Below are 23,986 nucleotides of genomic sequence, written 5' to 3' on the forward strand. Positions count from 1 at the left end.
AGGAGCTGATGCCAGGGGCTTAAGTGGAGAGCCAATGTTTTGAGAATGATGAGGGTAATGAATGTACAAAAATGTTTTATAAAATTGATGTATGTATGGATTGTGATAAGAGTTGTAAGAGCCCCTAATAAAATGATTAAAAATCATACTAATAAAATTAAAAAATAATAAAATCATGAAAAGTGGGCATCGTGGTTGTATCATTTCACTACATTTCTCAATCTATAAACTGAGAAAATAAACTAAGAAAGAGTGGCTTTGGGGTGAACAAAGGCTTAATAAGAATCTGTAGTATGAGGAAATCAATGAAATCTTAAAGCGCTTGTTGATGAAAACCAGCCTTTAGTATGGATCACAACTCTCTACAGAAAGCCAAAATCACCATGACAGTTCTGACAATGGCCTCAGAAGATTTCTGGCCCTGAACTGAATGCTTCTGCTTTTCCTAATACAGCCTATAACGGTATAGTATGTTAATTATCGCTGACCATTGCAACCAACTATCAAACCTGGTGGGCAAGGAGATAGTGCTGAGAGTAATTGGGTTTTGTGTTTGATCGCTTGTTTGCTTTTTTTAACTTTGTTTTTTAATCTTTTTATTAGGGCACATGCAACTCTTATCACAATCCATACATACATCAATTGTGTAAAGCACATTTGTACATTCATTGCCCTCATCATCCTCAAAACATTTGCTCTCCGCTTAAGCCCTTGGCATCAGCTCCTCATTTTCCCCCTCCCTCCCTGCTCCCCCTCCCTCATGAACTCTTGATAATTTATTAATTTTTATTTTGTCATATCTTGCCCTGTCTGGCATCTGCCTTCATCCACTTTTCTGTTATTTGTCCCCCAGGGAGGGAGGAGGTCACATGTAGATCCTTGTAAAGGGTTACAAGGTACATGCTTGATCATTTTCATTGTTTTAAGACCTGGATGGGATCTGTCTTAGAATTACCCTGGATTTGTTGATTGCTTTGCATTGTCTTCCTGCTCGTGGACATGGAAAAAGTTTTCCATTTGTGACAGTCTGGTTCAATTTCTTGTACCAGTGCTATTCTTTAGTTTTCTAAGTGCAAGCCTTTGCTTGCTTGTTTCGTTTCATTCCCTGGAGTTTCATTTTTGCGTGTGATAATTTTAAACGGTGTTGTTTTTTCTTTATTTTTTAGAGCTCTCTTTGTTAGCGTACAGGAATATAACTGATTTTTGCATATTAATCCTGTCTCCAATCATGGGGCCCAATTTCTCTATTGTTTCAAAGAATTTTTGTTGCTGTTGATGAGTCTTGGGGTTTTACTGTGTATGAGGAGGTACCTCCGAAAAAAAAACCAAAAATGTTCCCCCAAAGCTATGTATGTATATATGTATCTATCTATCTATCTATCTATCTATTTATTACAAAACAACCTTAGCACCTTCAATGTAGTCTCTATTATATTTAATGCACTTGTCAAATCTGTAATACCATTCTTGGAAACATTTTTCAAACTCATCTGTTTGGATGGCTGACAGCAGCTCTCTCATTTTTTTTCCTCATCCCCTCTTCTATAACGTCAAATCATTGTCCTTTCGTGTCCTTCTTCACTAGAAGAAACAAAAGAAGTCTCAAGGCACGAGGTCATGTGAGCACAATTGGGATTCTGATTTTTGCCCAAAACTGGTGCACTGAGGTGGCTGGGTGAGTAGTTGCATTGTTGTGGTAGCAAAATGATTCCCTAATCTGCCATAAATCAGGCTTTTTTGTTGCACACCGTTAAGCAATCTTTTCAGAACCTCTAAATAGAAAGTTTGATGAACAGTCTGACCTGGTGGAATGAACTCCAAGTCCACTATGAGTTGACATTTCCATCCTTTCAGGAAAATAACAGATGCCCAGAATGAGGTTTGTCATCCATCAACAGTTTGATAGAAATGACAGGAGAAACCCATTGATACACTTGAGTTTCCCCCACAGTGCTGTCCTCTAAGCTCAGGGCAACATCACAACCGGTTATGCAGCTTTTTCTCATGAGCAGGAAACAAAATTCCACAGCCACACGCTGTTCTCTTAAATTGGCCATCCCAATAATCGAGCTTCAAATGAAACTACTTTCACAAAAAATTTCACTATGACCAGAGAGGACATTCCCAAGTGACACACTCAGAATGAGGTGCTGGATGCTCGCTTAGCGGAAAAATGTGGACTACAAAAGTTCAACTCCACCCAGCACAATTCCAGGGCTTTGGATTTTTTTGGTATCCCCCTCATATAATAGCTTATCTGCAAATACTGACAGTTGTGCTTCTTCTTTGCCACTCTGTATTCTTTTATTTCTTTGTGTTTTCTAAGATCTCCAAGACTTCCAGTTAAGGAAGACAGCTTTATCTGTAAGAATAAGTCTCTTTGCAAGAATGACTCCCATTTTCCCTCATTGAGCCAGATGTTGGCTCTTGGTATTTCATACAGTGCCTTGTTTGGGATTACAAATTTCCCCTTTAATTTGATTTGTGAATGCTTTGATCAAGAATGGGTTTTGAAGGTTATCAAATTCCTTTTCTGTTTCTATCAATGTGATCATATGATTCTTGTCTTTTGTTATGTTGATGTCCAGTCAGTATTTTATATGTGTCATGCCATTGTCTTCTGGTCTCCAGAGTTTCTGGTGATAAATTTGAGTTCTTTGAAAAATTCTAATTAAGTAACACTGAATTTTGGTCACATGTTCAGAATCCTCTCTTTGTCTTTGGTTTTCAGCAATTTCATTAGGATATTCTATGGAGTTGATTTTTGGGGGTGTCTTCTAATGAGGGTCCTTGGAGCTTCCTGTATTTGCAAGGTTGATTCTTCACTTATGTTGAAATGTTCCCTCTGATTGCTTCTAGGAAAATTGTTGCTATACCTCTATAGTTATCATAATATCCGGTATTCTAATGATTCTCATGTTATATTTATTCATTTAACCCATATGATAATTGAATCCTCATGTTAAAGGAATATAATATTTTCACTTGGCTCTGTTTGCTTTTCCAACGAGAACTAATTTTCTCATTGGAGGTTCTGGTGGTCAAACATATAGGTGCCAATTGAAATAAACGAGTCTGCACCCATCATCTGCTCTCCCAGAGCAGTAGCAGCAGCAGCAGCAGCAGCAGCAGCAGCAGCGTGTCTCCACACGCATGCAGCTCAGAGAATGCCACAAGGATCTCTTAGGAACCCACCTCAATCTGGAGGAAGTGGACTTGGCATTTTATTCTTCCGACCACGAGAGGGCACTCTTACACTTACTTTTGTTTCTATTTTCAGTGCTGATTCAGAGGTGCTGGATGCCTGACCTCTGGAATTCAGTATACCTATGTAGGTCTGGGTAGGGTGAGGACTTAGCAGACTGGCGATGTGGTGGTGGGACTCGACTGCCCCATGGCAAAGGTGGGGGGGCTTTATAACTCATAGTCACCCCTGCATGGGCTCTGCTACTATGTCCCACTGTGGGAAGCTCGCCAATAATTTTCCCTCTCTGTTACTTGTCAAAAATATTTCTTCCCTGGATGTCCTTCAGTTACTCCTGGTTCTAACGCCTAGTTGGTACCACAGTGAAATTCAATAGAAATCTTTAAAAGCACCACAAAGTCTCTGGACTCAAATATAATTTTGTTTCCCATGAATGCTCATGACCAAGCTGAACTGTGTTTAAAATAAAAAAGGGGGGGGACTACAGTTCCTTTGATTAACTCCATTTCTGTGTTCCCTGTGGGATCTCGCCCATCCCCATCCAAAAATGTCTGTGATGAGGGGAGTGTGCCAGGTAGGTTCTCCCCATTTCTGTGTCCACCTTGCTCCTCCGCTCCCAGGCTTCTAACCCCACCCCAACTCGGCAGCACCAGGGACATTAACAATTATCAGCCTTTGCTTTTTTATTAAAAAAAATCACTGTTTCTTTATTTTTCAATGGGTTCATTGCTGGAGGAATAAATTAGAGCAGTTGTTCTCAACATGTGGGTCGTGACCCCTTTGGGGCCGAACAACCTTTTCACAGGGATCACCAGATTCATAACCGTAGCAAAATTTCAGTTATGAAGTAGAAACGAAAACAATTGTATGGTTGGGGGATCACCACAACATGAGGAACTGAATTAAAGGGTCGCAGCATTAGGAAGACTGAGAACCACTTAATTAGAGCATCATTTCCATCTTTCTCTTCTCTCCTAACAATGTGTTTGTTACTGTTTTGTAGCTATTGTTATCATCAAATCCCAATTGATTTAGTACCTATGGAATAAAATACATACTCCATAAAATGTATTGCACTCACATCACAATGTTGTTAAAATGCAAATGTATGATTATACATATTTTACGTCATTAAATGAGTTGAAGGAGTCAGTTCTAGTACTTGGATAGGTGATGACATGAAGAATCCTGTATAGAAGTAAGTATATACTGTGTTAAAAGTAACCCAGAATCTTGCTGAGAAACAAGGGTCAGTCCGGGATCTCCTGTCAACTAGTTCCGCTAAATAAAGAGAGAAACCAAGTTGATTCAAGAAACTCTAAGTTTATTTCTGCAAGATCCAGGCGTAAGGAAACTGGGATTTGCTACCTCCAAATTGCTTAAAAGATTCAGTGAAAATCAAGTCAGTTAAATGTCTTAAATTATGGGACAGAAAACAAGCAAGCTTATTTTTCACTGGGCCAGCAGATGATGAGCAGGTTTCACGATGATTACATGATCCCGCACAACATGAGCAGGCTCAACAGGAAACAATCTTCATCCACGGAGGACTACCAGACCAGCGGTAGAGATCTCCTTTACTCTTCGAGTTGTCAGACCTCCGCCATCCTCCGAGGTCTCAGGTGCCGTGGTTTATCTACATTGCCTTGCTTCCCTCCTTCCTGAGTTAGGTGATCTCTCTTATTAAGCAAAAAGGCAGTTTATATAGCAAGGGAGAGGACAGTTATATTTTGGAGTTTTACCGAAGTAAACCTTAAATTATGTTATATTTCTACTATTTTGATTAACAGTAGGCTAACCCGCGCCCCCCACCTTTGCCGTTATGTACGAGAAACCATGGCAAGTGGAGTGCTTAAAAGTGAACACAATGTGTCCCATCATGCCCAAGTCCACACTGACATGACACATGTGCACTTTTCCTTTTTGCGAGGACACAAGACTAGTTGCAGAATATGCATTTCAATTCTTATAGACAGAGTATTAAAAAATAAATCCATAATCATGTTGTAATAATTAGAAATTAGAACATCCAAGTACAGATGCCGATAATATCAAAAGACATTATTCGCATAAAACAAACCCATGAGGTTTCTAAGCCTGTACTATTTAGGAAAGCATACTGACCCATCTTTCTCCTGTGGGCTAGCAGGGGTATTTGAACTATTATTCTTTCTGTTGGTGGTCAAACATTTAATCGTTTCATTAGGAAGGCTCACTCTCAAACGTATAGCTGTCGAGAAAGATACAAAACGAAATGCTCCAGGGTCCTGCTGAGATGTAGTTTGGCCGTACTGTGTTCACACGATCCTCTGAATGAAGTATTTCCTCTCTTGACCAGACATAGGAATCTCGCCCATCCTGACAGCCTGACACAAATGGAATCGCCCATAGTCAGTAGAAACGAGAGCAAAACTCAGTCATCCTCTGTCCCTCAAGGCATTCCACATATCTCAGCTTTAACATTAAAATGTGAATAAACCAAAGGTTGTGCATATCTCAGATTCTTGGGAAAATAGAATAAATTCTCCTCCTGGTGAATAAAATAGCATTTGTGAAACTGAGACGGGGCAGGGGAGCAAAGGAAATTTGGCCACAGCAAGTGTAGAGTCCATGACAACGTCTTGGGACTATATTTCACAGAACCCCTTTGCTCGCCCAGTGGACGTTCCCTAGAATCTTACGTAAGGAAACCTTTCCAAACATTTGGTATGCGTGTTGGGCTGGGGGTGGAGGACGGGACACCTGGTTTGCAGGAGCCTATGGCTGACCGTGGAAGACCACAATGCATTTGCAGAGTCCATACAAGGGTTAAGCCTCCAGCGAATCCCCTCCGACTATATCACTTTTCTGCGAGTCATCCAATCCTGGAAAAGTAGGTCCCACTGCGGGGTTCATTCTGAAAGGTAACACTAAATAAATCCACAAGATCCTCAGCTGATTCTTATGTTTTCATAAATGTCTAAAGAGCAGATTCTGAGGCAATGTATCTGAAATGGAAATGCTAACTCTCAGCAAGGGGGCAGTCAGGAGTGAATCTCTTCAAAGTCTGGGATAAGAGCAGGTGGTCTTCCCATTCAGAACACTCAGTAAGTCTTCCTGTTTGGAGTTTTGTTGGCCAGTTCTGATGATAAACCAAACTATGTCTTCTAAACTTGATTGTTATCAAGTCTTTTACAGTTTATATTGAGTCTTTTATAGTCGGTTCACCCTCTATTCATAGGCACAAATTCTCAGGTATGGCTTGGAAGTCCAAGATTAAAGCTGTCCAATTGCTTCCAGGTTACTTTTCCAGAACTGAAAATAAATGCCATTTTACTTAGAATGAAACTTCTTCTTTCATCCCAAACCTCTTATAAAATCCTGTAATATCATTTTATCAGTCCTCATGATGAGATTTGGTTCCCACTTCACCAAGCTTTCATTTAATAGGCTCTACCTTTCACTGTTCATTAAGCATGAGGCTCCTAACCACAAAGCTGAAAGTTCAAACACACGATCTGCTTAGTGGGAAAGACAAGAGGCTGTCTACTTCCATAACGATTAACCGACTAAGAAATCTTAGGGAAGGTTTCTATAAGTAAGAAGACTTCAGGGTTAGGGTTAGAGTTAGGGGGAAAAAAAGAAGAGTTAGGGTTAGGGTTAGTTAAAAAAAGAAGAAGAAGACTTTATGGCGGTGTGTTTGGTTTTTCTACATATATGCTCCTCTTTTTAGAGGGTTTTGTTTTCCAGCACGGTGTAAGAATATTTTACTTTTTTCCTGCCCTTTGTACTTCCCGTATCCCGCCCTCCACCCTCACATTAGCTTATGATTTTGTGTCCAAAACTTTTGAGAAATGATAAATCAAAAGTATTTCAGACTTGGACACAAAGTCTCTGCCTACCTTCTTTTTATTCCCTCTTGACACAAGGAAAGATGCTCTACGTCTACCCAAAGCCAAGCATGCTACTTGTTCATTTCATCATAGTGCCTGCTCCCCAATATATTTTTAGATAACCTCTCTTCTTACACATTATTTTCCCACACTGCATTAGAGTTAAATAATCGATGTGTAACATTTTTCAAGTATTCAAACAATAACAATAACCTTCTTCATACCTGGTTCCCTGCATTGTTAAATTTTAAAAAATAAACTTTATCCATCTACTGTTTCTAAATATTTATTTTTCAAACTCCCTTTGCCTGTGGTCACCTCGATGATTCTAACAAAAGAGCACTTGTGAAAATTGTAGAAAACTTTCACAAGTACACATTTGTGTCCTCACTTTGCTTAGTAACTTAGAAAACATTCTATTTGACTTCCCATTTTTTAATCATTTTATTGGGGCTTGTGCAATTCTTATCACAATCCATACATATATCCATTGTATCAAGAACATATGTACATTTGTTGCCATCATCATTTCATCATTCTCAAAACATTTGCTTCTACTTGAGCCCTTAATATCTGCTGCTCATTTTACCCCTCCCTCCCCACTGCCCCCTACCCATGAACCCTTCATCATTCATAAATTATTATTATTTTTCCATATATTACACTGTCTGACATCTCCCCCCGTCTTCTTCTCTGCTGTCCAGCCACCAGGGAGGAGGCTATATGCAGATTCTTATAATCAGTTCCCCCTTTCTACCCCACATTCTCTCCACCCTCCAGGCATCGCCACTATCACAACTGGTCCTGAAGGAGTCATCTGTCCTGGATTCCCTGTGTTTCTGTTGCTATCTGTACCCGTGTACATCCTCTGGTCTAGCCAGATTTGTAAGGTAGAATTGGGATCATGATAGTAGGGATTGTGGGGGGGGGGGAGGAAGCATTCAAGAACTAGAGGAAAGTTATATGTTTCATCGTTGATTCCTTGTATCCTGACTGGCTCATATCCTCCTCACAACCCTTCAATAAGGGGTGTCTGGCTGGGTACCATTGGGCTTGAATCTCCACTCTGCACTTATCCACATTTGCAATGATATGATTATTTTGTACCTTGATGCCTGATACCTGCAATTTGACTTCTTTCCTCCCTAAAATCTTCCCTTCTGTTGCATTTCATTATATAATTTCTCTTGATTTTACTCCATTCTCTTTGACAAATCAATCTTTCTCTCTGTGTCCCAGAATTCTACCTGCCCTCCTTTCTTATATAATTTTAAAATGTTAAAACACTCATTTTGCAATACTTGTTCCTCTACTCCTGCTTGCCTGAAGTTTCATACTATATGATCTCTCTTTAGTAAAATTAAGGTATTTTGTAAATTATCATATTTATAATTGTGATGTTAGAGTATATGGTCTCAATAGATAGATAAAAATTGACATTTTATATGAATTTGTCATGAATATAATCTTGTTTGGATCTATAATCAATATTGATGGACACAACAGACAATAAATGAAGAGATGTATATTACTACCTAGATGTGACTTTGAGGATTAAGGCGCACCTGATTGAAGTCATGGTAGTTTCAATCTTCTCACAAAGATGTAAAAGCTGAATATACAATAAAGAAGACCAAAGAAGTATTGATACACTTAAATTATAATGCTGGTGAAGAATATTTAAAGTACAAACAAGCCTGTCTTGGAAGGTGGGCATCCAGAATGTTCCTTAATGTCTTTGCCTAGTTTTACTACAGCAATGTTATCAGGGAGTGGTCGTTGAGGAAAGTATGCTTTGAGAAGATGGTGATCAGCATAAAGAGGAAGACTCTCAATGAGATGAATGGGCACAGTGGCTTCAACAATAGGCTCAAACACAACCACAGTTGTGAGGACGGGGCAGCCGTTTGCTGTTTCACATGGGGTGGTTATGAGTCACAACCAGCTTGAGGACACCTAACAACAATGATAACATGAATTAGCTTTATGGTCCAAGAATAATAAAATTTTCATACATGAAATTTTTGGATAAATGCCACAATTCTCATTATGACGTTAATTTAAAAACTAGACTTGGTTGATAAAGGAGTCTGGTTTGAGGTTAATATATCAGGTTTGAGGTTATTTTTTAGGGTAAAAATGCTTAACACTGAAATTGTTAAAGAATAGACAAGAATCCGGCATTCCGTGAGACTCACCTTCCCAACAGGATTGCTGAAGACAAAAATGGGTGCATGAGCAAATGTGGTGTAGAAAGCTGATGCCCTACTATCAAAAGATACAGTGTATGGGGACTTAAAGACTTGAAGATAAACAAGGGACCATCTAGCTGAGAAGCAACAAAGCCAACATGGAAGAAGCACACCAGCCTGTGTGATCATGAGGCGTCAATGACATCAGGTGTCAGACATTAAGACCCAGAAGAAAATCATACCCAATGTGAAGGGGGAAGGGTACATGGAGTGGAGACCCAATGCCCATCTGTAGACAATGGACATTTCCTCACAGAGGGGTCACAGGGAAGAGATGAGCCAGTCAGGGTGCAGTACATTACTGATGAAACTCACAACATTCCTCTAGTTATTTCGTGATTTCTTCCCCCCATTATTATGACCTCAAGTCTACCTTACAAATCGGATTACACCAGAGCATGCATACTGCTCCAGATAAGAACCCATAACACAGGGAATCCAGGATAGTCAAACCTGTCAAGGTCAACAATGAGAAAAGAGATACCAAGAGGATTAGGGGAAGGTGGGGTTAGAAAGGGGGAATTGATCACAAGGATCAACATATAACCCCTTCCCAGGGGGATGCAAAATGGAAAAGTGGAGTCAGGGGTGATGGAGGAGGATGTAAGACATGAAAATAACAATCTATAACTTATTAAGGGTTCATTGGGGAGGGTAGGTGGCGGAAGGGGGGGCGGTAGAAAGGGGCAACTGATATCAGGGTCTCAAGTGGGAAGAGAATGCTTTGAAAATGATGATGGCAGCATATGTGCAAATGTGCTTGACACACTGGATGAATGTATGGATTGTGATTACAGATGTAAGAGCCCCCAATAAAAGTACTTTAAAAAAGAAGACGAAAAAGAAGAGACCAGGAGGTAACCAAGAAAATTTATTCATAAAAATGGCTTCGAATTCAACAGTTTCATTGTACTGGAGTTATAATTAAGATTGGTTTACTTCCTTAGCTGTGGTCATTAAGCTTTATTTTGTTTTAGTTTAATTTTGAGTAGTTGTCAATCATGCATCCAGTTCCATAACCCCCCAGAGCAATGGCATCGAGCTGAAGACATCCTTGGACACGAAGAGTCCCATGACCTGAGTCTTGAGGGTGTTTAGACCGTGAACTGTGGCTTTCTGTGCTTAAGAATGGTGTCAGAAGAGATGAGACAACCCGGTGACCTAAGTGCAAATCACCTCCGTGGTTAATGTGGGGAAGAGGAACTTCGCATAGGTTGGCAGAAAAGTGGGGTAGAAGAGTCATGTTGTGTGAGAGTGCATACATACTAAGAAGAGAGGGTCATGGGGAAGGGGAATTAGAAACCAAAGAGTAGGCTTCCCCTAAATATCCTCTCGAGACCAAATGGGGATTGGGCCTTGTCTTTATTTGGGATCTCAGAAAGAGAGGAGGTATAAAAAGGCAATTAGGTTAGGTAAAGTGAGGAAGGCAAGAGAAAGCTTCTGACAAAAGGTTGGGGATACAAGAAAGGATGCTGAAACTTGCATTGGTCTTCTCAATGTCACAGTTGGAAAAGTTTAAAAATCTGGTGAGAAAAGATGCTCAGCACAATATGTTTATGAGAATGAATGTGATAACTGTCAATAATAAAAGTTACATTTCCAGAGAAGGTAAATAATTTAAGCCTCGAATTCTTGGATCTGAAGTTGAAACCTGCATGTCCATGCTGCAAGCTGTCTTCCAAACATATGAAGTTATTGGCTTCCAAAGACACTACAAACACGTAAGTATAGACTCCAATTTATTGTGCTTAGGATACGACAACAGTGCTCGGTGTTTTATTCGACATCATTTACCTGAATAATGGGAGTTATTGTATGTGCTCCCATTTGTTCCTCAGCTCATTGCCACAGAGTCAACGCTGACTTGCAGGAACCTCTTGGGAATTTCTTCTCCTTCTCCGGTAACTGCTTACAGGAGTAGACAGTCCAGTCTTTCTCCCATGGAACTTCTGGTGGTTTTGAACTGACAACCATGCAGACCACATCATAACACAGAACCAATATACAAATACATAAAGTAAAAGTTATATATCTATTTTCTGGAATTTTTCTCAGTGAGATACCAACCACTACACATATAGGAACAATATAATATTTCATTATTTAAATAGGTGATACTATCTAATTAAGCGTATTATAAATTCTTATTAACAGTACAAGATAAGCCACAAGTTAAAAGTAAAATATGATTTCGACTGTTAGAAACAAAAGAGTTTGGGACAATTTTAAAATGAAATTTTATATGTAGGCAAACACATTCACTACAGATGAAAAAAATCTTCCTCACTAAACATCTGGAGCACATTTCACTGTTTACACACTCAGGATTATCATGAAATGGGTATCAAGCAGCACTTGGAATAAAAATGTTCAAAGGGTAAGCAATCAGTAAAGAATTATTACGATCCTTAATAGAATTTTAATGTCTACATTGTATTCTGCATTATGAATTTGCCAGAATTTATTAATCTTGACCTCTCTAATCAGGTGGACTATTTTGCACAGTAGTTTATAAATGTGCACTTTAAAATATGCTAAGCTTTATCACGCATTTGATCTTTCTGAAACTAAGCATTTGCATCATAAATGTGAATAATTAGACAACTTACAATATCATTGGGAAAAAATAAATAAATAAATTAATTGAAAACATCAATTGCAAAATTAGGATATCAGGTACTTAGAAAATTTAAACTTTTATTATATTTGATTACTTTTCATTTAAAACTCATATGTTTTTTAAATAATATCATTCTATAAACTAGGTTTGCAAAAAAACATATCTGTTTATAATTACTGTTCTTTTATTTTATTAAAATACATAACAATTTATATAAATCATGAGGACGGCAGGTACATTTGCTGATATTGTGATGCTGAAATACAGAGTGGAGTAATAGTGTACTAATAATAGAAATATGTCACGCACCGCACGTTCGTGGGGAGCCTGGTGCTAAACCATTCGTAGACGACCTGCTTCTGGGTCGGGGTTTCGTACGTAGCAGAGCAGCTCCCTCGCTGCGATCTATTGAAAGTCAGCCCTCGACACAAGGGTTTGTAAAAATAAAAATTAAAAAAATAAAAATAATAATAATAGAAATATGTAGTAAAGCACCATCATGTGCTATTCTGTTTGTAATTTAACTATACTCGTATAAACTTTGGGCAGAAATTTTAACTCTGAGACTGCTAACATGTCCCTGTTTGGGAGTAATGTTTTCCTATTGCTTTGTTAATGGGTGTCACACAGTATTAGAAGGATGCTAACCTAAGAATGGGAATGACAAAAAGAGCCACTAAACATAGTGAAAGGAGGTCAAACAGAGCAAATGAAGATCAAGCATAAGCCAAGGACTATCACTCCATCAGCTGGATCATATGGTGAAACACTTGCACTGTCACCGGAACCTGTTGCAGGGCCTTCTCTTGTTCTCGGTCCCATTCAAACTCAGCAGCTTTTCAAGTCACTTGGGACATAGGCTACCGGAGCACACCTACGTGGGATATAGGTAACCTACAAAATTCATTGGGGCCCGCCTGAAAAAGGAGACATTATGACTTCCTTTTAGACGTGGGAAGAGTCAGATGCAATAAATAATCTTTCACTTTAGTAAGAACATCTTGAAATGCCCCAGGAATTTCACTGAGGTAGAAGGCACCTGATATTTTGGTGGGATACTTTCTGATCCTTAGCACACAGATATGTTAGCATTCGTCTCGACTCATTGAGAGTACTTCCTTACCTGGTCCGGTCAGCGTAAGTCATCAATGCAATGGACCTGAGTTACATTCTGTGGAAGGGAAAGAGGATCAAAGTCCCACTTGACTAAAGTATGATATATTGATGGAGAGTTGATTTAACTCTGAAGGAAGATGGCAAAGGGGCATTCTTTCCTGGTTACTCCTTCATGTGATCCTTTGAAACTACAGCTGAGATAAGGTTATCAGTCAGATCATAGAGGATTATCAGTAGTAGGAGAAATGCCACTTTTCTCAATGAAACCTCAGCTGAAGCAGCAGCTTCATTTGGAGTTAAGTTTTCCATCACCCATCGTAGTTCTCCAAATTCCTCTGTGCTTTCCACAGACCTCATCGCTCAATCTCAGTCACTGCCTCAAGATTATTACAAGTCATAGTGCCCCATGAGACAGGATAGACCTTCTCTTGTGATTTTTTTTTGAGGGTATAAATCTTACAAGGACCAGCACACCTCATATTTTCTAACTTGGAGTATCTGCTTGGTTCAAACTCTGACCTGATTAGCAGCCTAGCATGTAAACTACGATGTAACCAGGAACACCACCAAGCAAGTTAGGGAGCAGTACGGTGGGAATCAGCACCTTTGCATACTTCAAGTATTTGATAGTGGCACTAATTCCTGCAATTCCTCCAAGAATACAGTATTGCTTTAGATTTGGTATTTTCATAGGTAGAAAAGGTTCTACTAAAATAGCCCTACCAGGAAGCCAATGTAAGGATCTTGCTAGTTTCTAAATGTGTATTCTGGAACTGATTGGAATAATCATTACAGGGGGTTCATGGGACTGTGAGATGAACATGAGCTAAGTCTCTACTAATAACTTGGGTTTCATATGCAGTTGCTCTGGCTGGGACATTTGGAGACTCCTCAAGTTAGTTTTAATTTAGAGTTAATATTCAGTAATATCCCAAAAGTCTGATTTCCTTTTCTCCAGTGAACAGACACTCAAGTAGAAGGCTAAGTTCATGACACCTAACAACCAGATATATAAGGAAACTTCAAAATGTTCATGATAAATATTATTATAAGGTTATGAACTTTCCCCACAAATTTTTGAAGCCAATGTGTGTGTGTGTTTTTCAATGTCTAAAAACTCCAGAAGTACATTAAACAGAAGTAAATAGGATAGATATGTTGTCTTCTGATTTTAAATAAAATAATTTAAGCTTTCATTATTACATATTATTTAAAGTATCCTTTATTAAGGTAATCTCCTTCTAACACTATTTTACTGAGTTTTCACATACACAAAAATACATATAGATTTTTTCCAGTTGATATTTTAATCCTTCATTGAAATGATAGCACTTACTTTTTTATGTAGCTGATATGATGAATTGATTGATTTTTAAAAAATCATTTTTATTGGGGGCTCATACAATTCTTATCACAATCCATACCGACTTCTGTTGTGTCAAGCACATTCATACATTTGTTGCCATCATCATTCTCAAAATAATTGCTTTCTACTTGAGTCCTTAATATCGCTCCTCATTTTTCCCATCCCTTCCTGCTCCCCTCTCCTGCATGAACACTTCATAATTCATAAATTAGCATTATTTTGTCATATATTACACTGTCAAATATATCCCTTCACCCATATTTTTGTTGTCCATTCCCCAGGGAGGAGGTTATATGTAAATCCTTGTAATCGGTTCCCTCTTTCTACCCAACCTTCCTCCACCCTCCCAGTATCGCCACTCTCACCACTGGTCCTAAAGGGGTCATCTGTCCTGGATTCCCTGTGTTTCCAGTTCCTATCTATACCAGGGTACATCCTCTGCTATATCCAGATTTGTAACGTAGAATTGGAATCATGATATTGGGGGTTGGGTGGGAAGCATTTAAGAACTAGAGGAAAGTTGTATGTTTCATCGTTGCTGCCCTGCACCATGACTGGCTCATCTCCTCCCTACAATCCTTCAGTAAGAGGGTGTCCAGCTACCTACAGATGAGCTCTGGGTCCCCACTCTGCACTCCCCTCCATTCACAATGACATGATTTTTCGTTCTTTGTTGCCTGATACCTGATACCTTCGACACCTCGTGGTCACAAAGACTGGTGTGCTTCTTCCATGTGGGTGTTACTGTTTCTGAGATAGATGACAGCTTGTTTATCTTCAAGCCTTTAAGACCACAGATGCTATATCTTTTGATAGCCAGGCACCATCATATTTCTTCACCACATTTGCTTATGCACCCATTTGTCTTCAGTTATCGTGTCAGGGAGGTGAGCATACAATGATATGATGTTTTGTTCTTTGATACCTGATAACTGATTATAGGGAACATATTTAATAAGTTGAATAATTAAAAAATTATTATATGACATACAAGAATATGTTTATGTGAAGGAATTTATCTTTGTAACAGTTTCTGAATACATTGACATAAAGATGTTCATAACATTCTCTTCCTATTCTTTTGGTATCAGTAGAATATGTAGTCTTAATATTTCTATTTTTAAATTCTGCAACAAAATACACGTACAAAAACTAATTCAGCTTTTGCTATTAGGTTTGGCATTGTGTACTTGCTATTTAATTATATTGGCAACCTACTTATGTATTTATAATTGAAGTATAATTCTTGTAATTAGTATACAGCTAGGTCAGCTTTTAAAAAATTCAAGCTACTGATTTTGTGTTTAAATTGGGTATAGATAATTTATATTTATCCTGATTATTTATATGGGTAAATTGAAACCTATAAAAGTTTTCCTGTCTTTCTCTCGACCCTTATTTTATTTGTTCTATTATTTTCTGCTATCTTCTTTATTTAAAATATTACAATATTTATATGTGTCAATTTTATATCCCTATTTAATTTATTCATATTTAACTGTTATGTTAGTTCATTTGGAGTTTGTATATACACTTTTAGTTTTTTAAAGTCAAGTCTCAAGAAATATTACATATATGTAATTTAAAGTCAAATCTCAAAGTATATATATATATAGATAGATAGATAGATAGATAGATAGATAGATATACACACACATTATGAAAGCTCAGCATAGCTACTTTCCTAAATTTAGGTACTTCCTCATAATGTGTATATATATATATATATATATATATATATATATATAAAACTTATAATAGGTTCCCCAAACATTTTTCTGATCTTTATAATTTATTGATATGTTTCTCATTTATACATTATATAGTTATTCTCAGCTTTATTATATTACATTGAAAATAAAATTGTATATATACTTAGATATCATATGTTGTTGTTAGGCCCAGTCTGTTGAGTCAGCTCTGTCGCATACACACTTTAAACAAGAGAACTAAACACTGCCAGGTCAAGCGCCATTGTTGCTATGGTGGGAATCACAGTTTCAGTGACTTTGCCAATCTATCTTATCAAGGTCTTACTCAGTTTTGCTAACATTCTAATGAGCGAAGCATAACAATATTTTCCATGGACTAACCTCTCCTGAAAATATGCCATAAGTACAGGAAACAAAATCTCATACTGCACTTCTTTCAAGATACTGGTTTGATTTTCTGGCAGTCCATCCATAGTACTGTCAATATTCTTCTTAGCAGCAACATAATTCAAATAAACACCTTGGGTCTTCCTTCTGCAATGTCCAACTTCCATGTGCATTGTGTGAATTAAAGGTACTGTGGCTTGAGTTAGGCATACCTTAGTCCTCTTTGTGAAATCGTTACTCTTCGATACTTTAAAGAAGTCTTGTACAGCAGATATTCTCAAGGCAATATGTCACTGATTTCTTGATTGCTGCTCCCATTAGCTTTGATTGTGGATCTAAGGAAAATTATATTCTTGGCAACTTTAGTATTTTCTCACTTTTCATGATGTTACCTGTTGGTCAAGTTTTGAGAATTTTGGTTTTCCTTACGTTGAGCCGTAATCCATCCTGACGCCTACAGTCTTTGACCTTCATAAGCAAACACTTCAGATCCTCCTTGCTTTCAGCAATCAAGGTTATGTCATCGGCATATTGTAGGATTTTAATAAACCTTTCTCTAGTCCTAATGCTGACTACTTCTTCATGTAGTCCAACTTCTTGGATTATTTGGTCAGTGAACAGATTGAATAAATATCATGAAATCGTACAAAGGTGAAACTGTACATCTCTCCTGATTTTAAAATATGCCTATTTTCTTGTTCTGTTCAAATGATTATCCCATGGTCCATGCACAGGTTCGGCATGAGCTTCATGAAATGTTCTTCAACTCCCATTTTTTTCCAAATGACCCGTAGTTCATTGTGATCTACACAATAAGTTGTCTGCCATAGTTAAGAAAACACAAGTAAACGTCTTTCTGGTCTTCTCTGCTTGCTGTCCGCATCATTCTGATGTCAGCAGTGGAATCTCTAGTACCACACTGTGTTAGGCCAGGTTGACCAGAGAGAAAAATCCAGTGACAGTCAGATATGTGTAAGAAAGAGCTTTATGTCAAGAAGTAATTATATATCAGGAAAACATAGCAGCCCAGTCAAACCCAGGTCCACAAGTCCCTCTTCAGACATAGACATGCAATTGAACATTAAGTCTTGTTCTTACAGTATTTTAAGGGAGTCACACTGCAGTAAAGGTGTGACCTCCTCTGGCTTCCCTATTGCCATGATGCAGGGGTCAGAAATGCCTCCAACCTACATCCTATGTAATTCTGTTTTGACGGCAACCATTCCTCCCTGGGCACTCCAGTTATGTGCTGAATTCAATCATTTATTGCTACGGTCACACATACCTCACAGACAATACTCACAGATAAGGAGGTTTATTAGGGAAGTTAGTAGGTGACCACAGTTAGGATCAACAAACAGTAAGGATATAATCACTTATCCGCAACAACACCTTTCCTAACCCAGCAGTCAAAGTGTTCCTCTCAGTCATGGGGCCCCTTGGGCTTTGCCTCCGTAGGCCAGAAAAGCTGTCCCACAATTCCACAGTTTTGGTCAAAGGAGAAGACGAAACCTCAAATTCTAGGCACTAATCTTCTGAATTCCCATGCCACAGTTTCTGGTGTTTCCGGTTGTGGTGGCCTGTGTGACTTCTGACAGAGATCTTCGGTGTTCTCTTCCAAGTAGTCCTGAGATTTCTCTGTGTCCCATACGGCTCTTCTATACTGAGTAATGGCTTTGAAAAAGGTGTGTTTTGTCTTTATTGACCCTGTGCCCAAGGAATATGAAGGATTTTGTCTTAAGTTATACACCCTAATAAAGTAGAAAGATGCTCCTAAGGGAACAATGGTTGTGGCTTGATTCACACTCTCTTCTAAAGTCGGATTTTAACACGACCCTAATCCTGCCTATTCATATAATAGAGAATGCCCTAGACACTGGTGTTATAGCCAGAGGCACAGAATAGAGAACTGTAATGCACCATATACAAATGGATCACTGTTTTCAAGTTGGTAATTGCCATCAATTGGCTCCAACCCAGAGGAACCCTAGGAAATACTGCGCAGTGCCCTGCCATCCTTGCAAGTCATCCTGTGCTTGCACCTGTTGTGGAGACCACAACAACTCATCTCCTGGGGTCTTCCTCCTTCTCACTGGCCCTCAACTTTACCAAGCATGACGTCCTTCTGCAGTGAGTGTTCTTTCATGACAATATGCGCACAGTATGCACCACTAAGTCTTGCCATCCTTGCCTCTAAGGAACACCAACTCTGGCTGTACTTCTTCCACAACAAATTTGCTTGTCCTTTAAGCAGTCTTTGGTACTTCCAATATTCTTCTCTAGCACCAAATTTTAAATAAATATTTTTCCTTTGGTCTGCCTTATTCAACATCCAACTTTCACATGTGGATGAGTTATTGAAAATACCAAAATAACATTTTTTTCTTTATAATACTCTAAAGAGGTCTTTTACAGCAACATTTCCTAATACAACACATCTTTTGATCTCATGACTACTGTCTCCATGAGCACTGATTGTGAATCCAAGCAAGACCAAATCTTTGACAAATTCAACCTTTTCTCCATTAATCATACATGGTGTTACTGCTCAGTTCAGGGCTGAGGATTTGGGTCTTTTTTACATTGAGTTGTAAACCATACTGAAAGTTGCAACCCTTGATCTTTATCAGCTTCATAATTTCCTCACCATCAGCAAGCAAGATTGTATCATCTGCATATCACATGTTGTTAATAAGACTTCCACCAATCTTGATGCCACATTCTTCTTCGTATTATCCGGTTTCTTTGACTACTTGCTCAGCATCCAGATTGAGTAAACACAGCAAAAATTACAACCCTGACACACACCTTTCCTGATATGAATCCATGCAGTATTCCATTGTTCTGTTCGTACAACGGCCTCTTGTTCTAAATACAAGTTCTGAATTAGTACAATGGAGTGTTCTAGAATGTGCATCCGTATCAAGGTTATCCAGTTTGTTATGATCCACACAGTCTGTCAAATGCCTTGGCATAATAAGTAAAATACCAGTAAACATCTTTTTGGTATTCTCTGCTTTCAGTCAAGATCCATCTAATATCAGCCATGATATCTCTAGTTTCATGCAATCCTCTAAATCTTGAACCACTGGTAGCTCCCTATCAATGAACGGATGCAACTATTGCCTATAATCTTATGCCACATGCACTACATTAATCTTTATGGAAAGATATTATTTACATGTGATATTAATGATATTTTGGTATTTATTAATGTTTAACAGCTGCTAACCTCATCCATGTTACATTTTTACGTATTTATGTATGCATGGTTAGCTTAAATATATATAATACATAATGCCTCTATTTATCTTTTTTTAATCATTTTATTATGGGCTCATACAGCTCTTATCACAATCCATATGTACATCAATTGTGTAAAGCACATTTTTACATTCATTTCCCTCATCAGTCTCAAAACATTTGCTCTCCACTTAAGCCCCTGGCATCAGGTCCTCATTTTTCCCCTCCGTCCCAGTTCCCCCTCCCTCATGAACCCTTGGTAATTTATTAATTATTATTTTGTCATATCTTGCCCTCTCTGATATCTCCCTTCACCCACTTTTCTGTTGTCTGTCCCCCAGAGAGGAGGTCACATGTAGACCCTTATAATTGGTTCCCCCTTTCCAACCCACCCTCCCTCTACTCTCCCAGTATCACCACTCACACCACTGGTCCTGAAGGGATCATCCGCCCTGGATTCCCTGTGTTTCCAGTTCCTATCTATACCAGTATACATCCTCTGGTTTAGCCAGTACTGCAAGGTAGAATTGGGATCATGATAATGTGGGGGGTGGGTGCGGAGGAAGTATTTAGGAACTAGAGGAAAGTTGTATTTTTCATCTCCTCCCTGAGACCTTTTTGTAAGTGGATGTCCACTGTCCTACAAATGGGCTTTGGGTCTCCACTCTACACTCCCCACCTCCTTCACTATGATAAGATTGTTTTGTTCTGATGATTCCTGATACCTGATCCCTTCGACACCTCGTGATAGCACAGGCTGGGTGCTTCTTCCATGTGTGCTTTGTTGCTTCTGAACTAGATGGCCGCTTGTTTACCTTCAAGCCTTTAAGACCCCAGATTCTTTATCCTTTGATAGCCGGGCAACATCAGCTTTCTTCGCCACATTTGCTTATGCACCCATTTGTCTTCAGTCATCGTATCAGTAAGATGGTAAGATGACCACACAATGATATGAGTTTTTGTTCTTTGATGCTGGTTAACTGATCCCTTTGTCACCTCGTCATCACACAGGCTGGTGTGCTTCTTCAATGTGGGCTTTGTTGCTTCTAAACTAGATGGTCGCTTGTTTACCCTCTGTTTATCTTTTAGAACTTATGGAATATAATAATATAATGCCTTAGTGTCCTTACTCTGTACAAGTTTTCTACCAGTTCACATTTGTTAAACATTTTCTAGAACTATAATTATTTTTAGCGTGTCCTATGATTTAGCTTAGTTACTTGCTAAAAGTATTATCTCTTTGGGTCTTAAATTTCTGTCTGATACTACCCAACATACCATGAGTCTTGATGTTTTCAAGTGGTGGATGATACTGTACATTTGTGTTAGTTCGGTAATCTAGAGAAACAAATCCATGAGAATGTTTTATATAAAGAGTAATTGTACATTAAGAAAGCATACCAATCCAGTCCAGTCCAAGCCCATAAGTCCAATATTATCCCATATGCCTGATACCAATCTATAAAGTCCTCTTCAGACTCATGAAACACATGCAATGATGCCGAATGCAGGACATTCACAGGCCTGCGGGTGGGAAGTCTTTGAATCCAGCTGTGTTGTAAGCATCTCAGCAGTGGCAGTGGTCTCTAGTGTCCAGGGCAGGGAGGTCTATCAGCATAGTGCCATGTGCTTTGTCAGTAGAGTGTCTCCAAGGGAGTGAGCAGAGACAGAGAATTGTCTCCTGTCTCCAAACATGAAAATCCAGTAGTTCCCAGAGTTCTCAAGAGAAGGTCACGCTCACACAGAGGTCTCATTGGCTGTAATCTGATAGACTGGACTCACTCCCTTCACTCTTAATCCTCTCAAGTCCCAAACTGATACCAGGTTATGTAATTACCACATCATCTCTGGCACAAATATTGGACACTCTTACCCTAAATGCTTTCAAAGAGTACTTTCCGTGGCTCTGCTTTGTTTCCTCACTCATATGAACTATTGGGAAGGTAGCCAAACACTGGAGTAGAACCCACTGAAGAATTCCAAATTTCTCTCTGTGCAGTTCTCTTATCTGAGGTTATCTTTTGTGTCAGATTGTGGTAGTTACATAATTTCATGCCAACTCGATAGTTTAAAGTGTAGGGGTGTAGTCTAGCCTGTCAATCAGACTGTGGCATGATGTGACTCCTTGTGGGTGTGGTCTTCTTATAAAGAGGGTGTAGGGCACCTCTCCCTCTCTCTCTGCCTTCACCTTCCTATTGACAAGCCAAACCAAGACCTACTGTGAGCCCTTGTGATGCATCCACCACCATTGGATCCATAATACTTTGTCCCCACATTCTGATTTTCCTACATTCTTTATCATTGCATGTGCCTGCGTGATTCTGAATGGTATCATACTTATGAACCGGAGTTGAATTGGACTGGGATGTTCTACTGATACATAATTGCTTCTAAATATAATGCTCTCTCTTGAACATATATGAGTGTCACTGGATTTTCCCCCAATAATCAATCCAACCTAACACAGAACTCTAGTCACTTTGGTCTACCTAGACTCTCAGATCTTTCTTCTCAATTCAGTAAGTCTCACTTGTAGCATACACTGACTACTAAGTTTTTTCATTTATCATTTCACTTTTTAGCAAAGTGTGGAACAAGCATATACCCAACTTTGGTCATTTGTTGTTGTTTCTTTGTTTGTTTTTTCTTTCTTTCTCTGAGATAATTATCTTCATCTAGTATCCAGAATATGGAAAGCTTTTGGTAGTTTCTAAAGGGAGAAAATGTCTTTTTTTTTTTTTTTTTGCTTAGCCTGCTTAATGTCCCTGAATCTATAAAGTGGTAAGAGACATCTGGTCATTCAGGCTAAGAAAATCGCCAACTCTTCCATATTCTATTTTAACAATTTCAATGGCACTGTTCTAGGTAACACTGTGCTCTGTAATTTGACATAAATTACCCTTGCTTATTTCTTTTTTTTACTTACGCATAACCATTTTAGTCCCACCTTGTGAGAATTCTCATAGATGTACATAATCATATAAAAGAGTATAATTGGAATTCAATGCACCGTAATTGGGAACTCGACAGATATTCAGCAAATGCTGCTAGCAGAGTTGATTACAGAATTACATTTGAATTGATGATTTGATGTTCTCAATGGTAGAAGCCACAGCATGAAAATATTTCCGACACAGGTAATCTCATGAACAACTGTGCAAAGGCGTGAATGGAATATAATGTGTGTGTTTGAAAAACCTCAAATAGATTGCTATTTCTGGGGTGAACGGTAGTATTTGGGAAAGTTAATGCAGTTTTGAAAGATGAGGTTGGGTTAAAAAAATTGCTACCAAATTTAGATGTTCATATGATAACCAATGCACATGGCAACAAATCTACTTATAGAGTAAAAATTGGAATAATGAAAAATAAAATATTTGATAAAACATATTAAACCTCCAACAAACATTAGAGAACATCACTTACAGAAGCAGCTTTTCATACTGATAAAGATTTTACTTAACACTATTACATCATTATGAAAATGGCATGACAAATAACCAACAATAGGCTGTGGATGTTGGTTGTTGAAGGACACATAAATGATAAGACATTTCTTTTGCAGATAAGGCAAAGAAACTAAGAAATGATGAGTTATGAATTTTAGGGATAACAAGAAGCTAACTTTACATTGCAACTTCAAAAATAGGAAAATGGGATTGAGATTTGAAATTTGGGGAGCACAGCAGTTCTAATATAGCTAGAAGGATTTCTGATAAGAAGAATATATGTGTGTGTTTGTTATATATACACATATGAAGGGGTGCCCCACCAAAAAACAGATACAAAGCTCTGTTGTCCAGAGCGTTCATAGTATTCATCTTGCATCCAACAACTTGCTATGAGTTAATGCACCACCCAGCGTTGTTGCCTGCGAAAGTTCTCTCTTGTCATTATGAACTTTTTAGTGAAAGCAGTTTGGCTCAAACTTCGCTTTTTTGTGTGTTGGCCATTTAAGAGATCAATGCGTGGCTATAAAATTTTGTTTCCTGCTCAGGAAGTATGCCAAAGTAATTTTTGTGATGATGAACACAGCTTACCAGGGAAAAAGCTCAAGTGTATCAGTGGTTTTCTTTTTTTTCAATAACAGCGAAATGTCAATTGACAAACGTGTTTCTGGACATCCATCATCTTCCCAAACAGATGAAAATGTCAATGCATTTAGAGTTCATTCCACCAGGCCGCTTGCTAATCAAGATTTCTACGAGGTTCT

This window comes from Tenrec ecaudatus, chromosome 11 (genome assembly GCF_050624435.1).
Source record: "Tenrec ecaudatus isolate mTenEca1 chromosome 11, mTenEca1.hap1, whole genome shotgun sequence".
Lineage (NCBI taxonomy): Eukaryota > Metazoa > Chordata > Mammalia > Afrosoricida > Tenrecidae > Tenrec > Tenrec ecaudatus.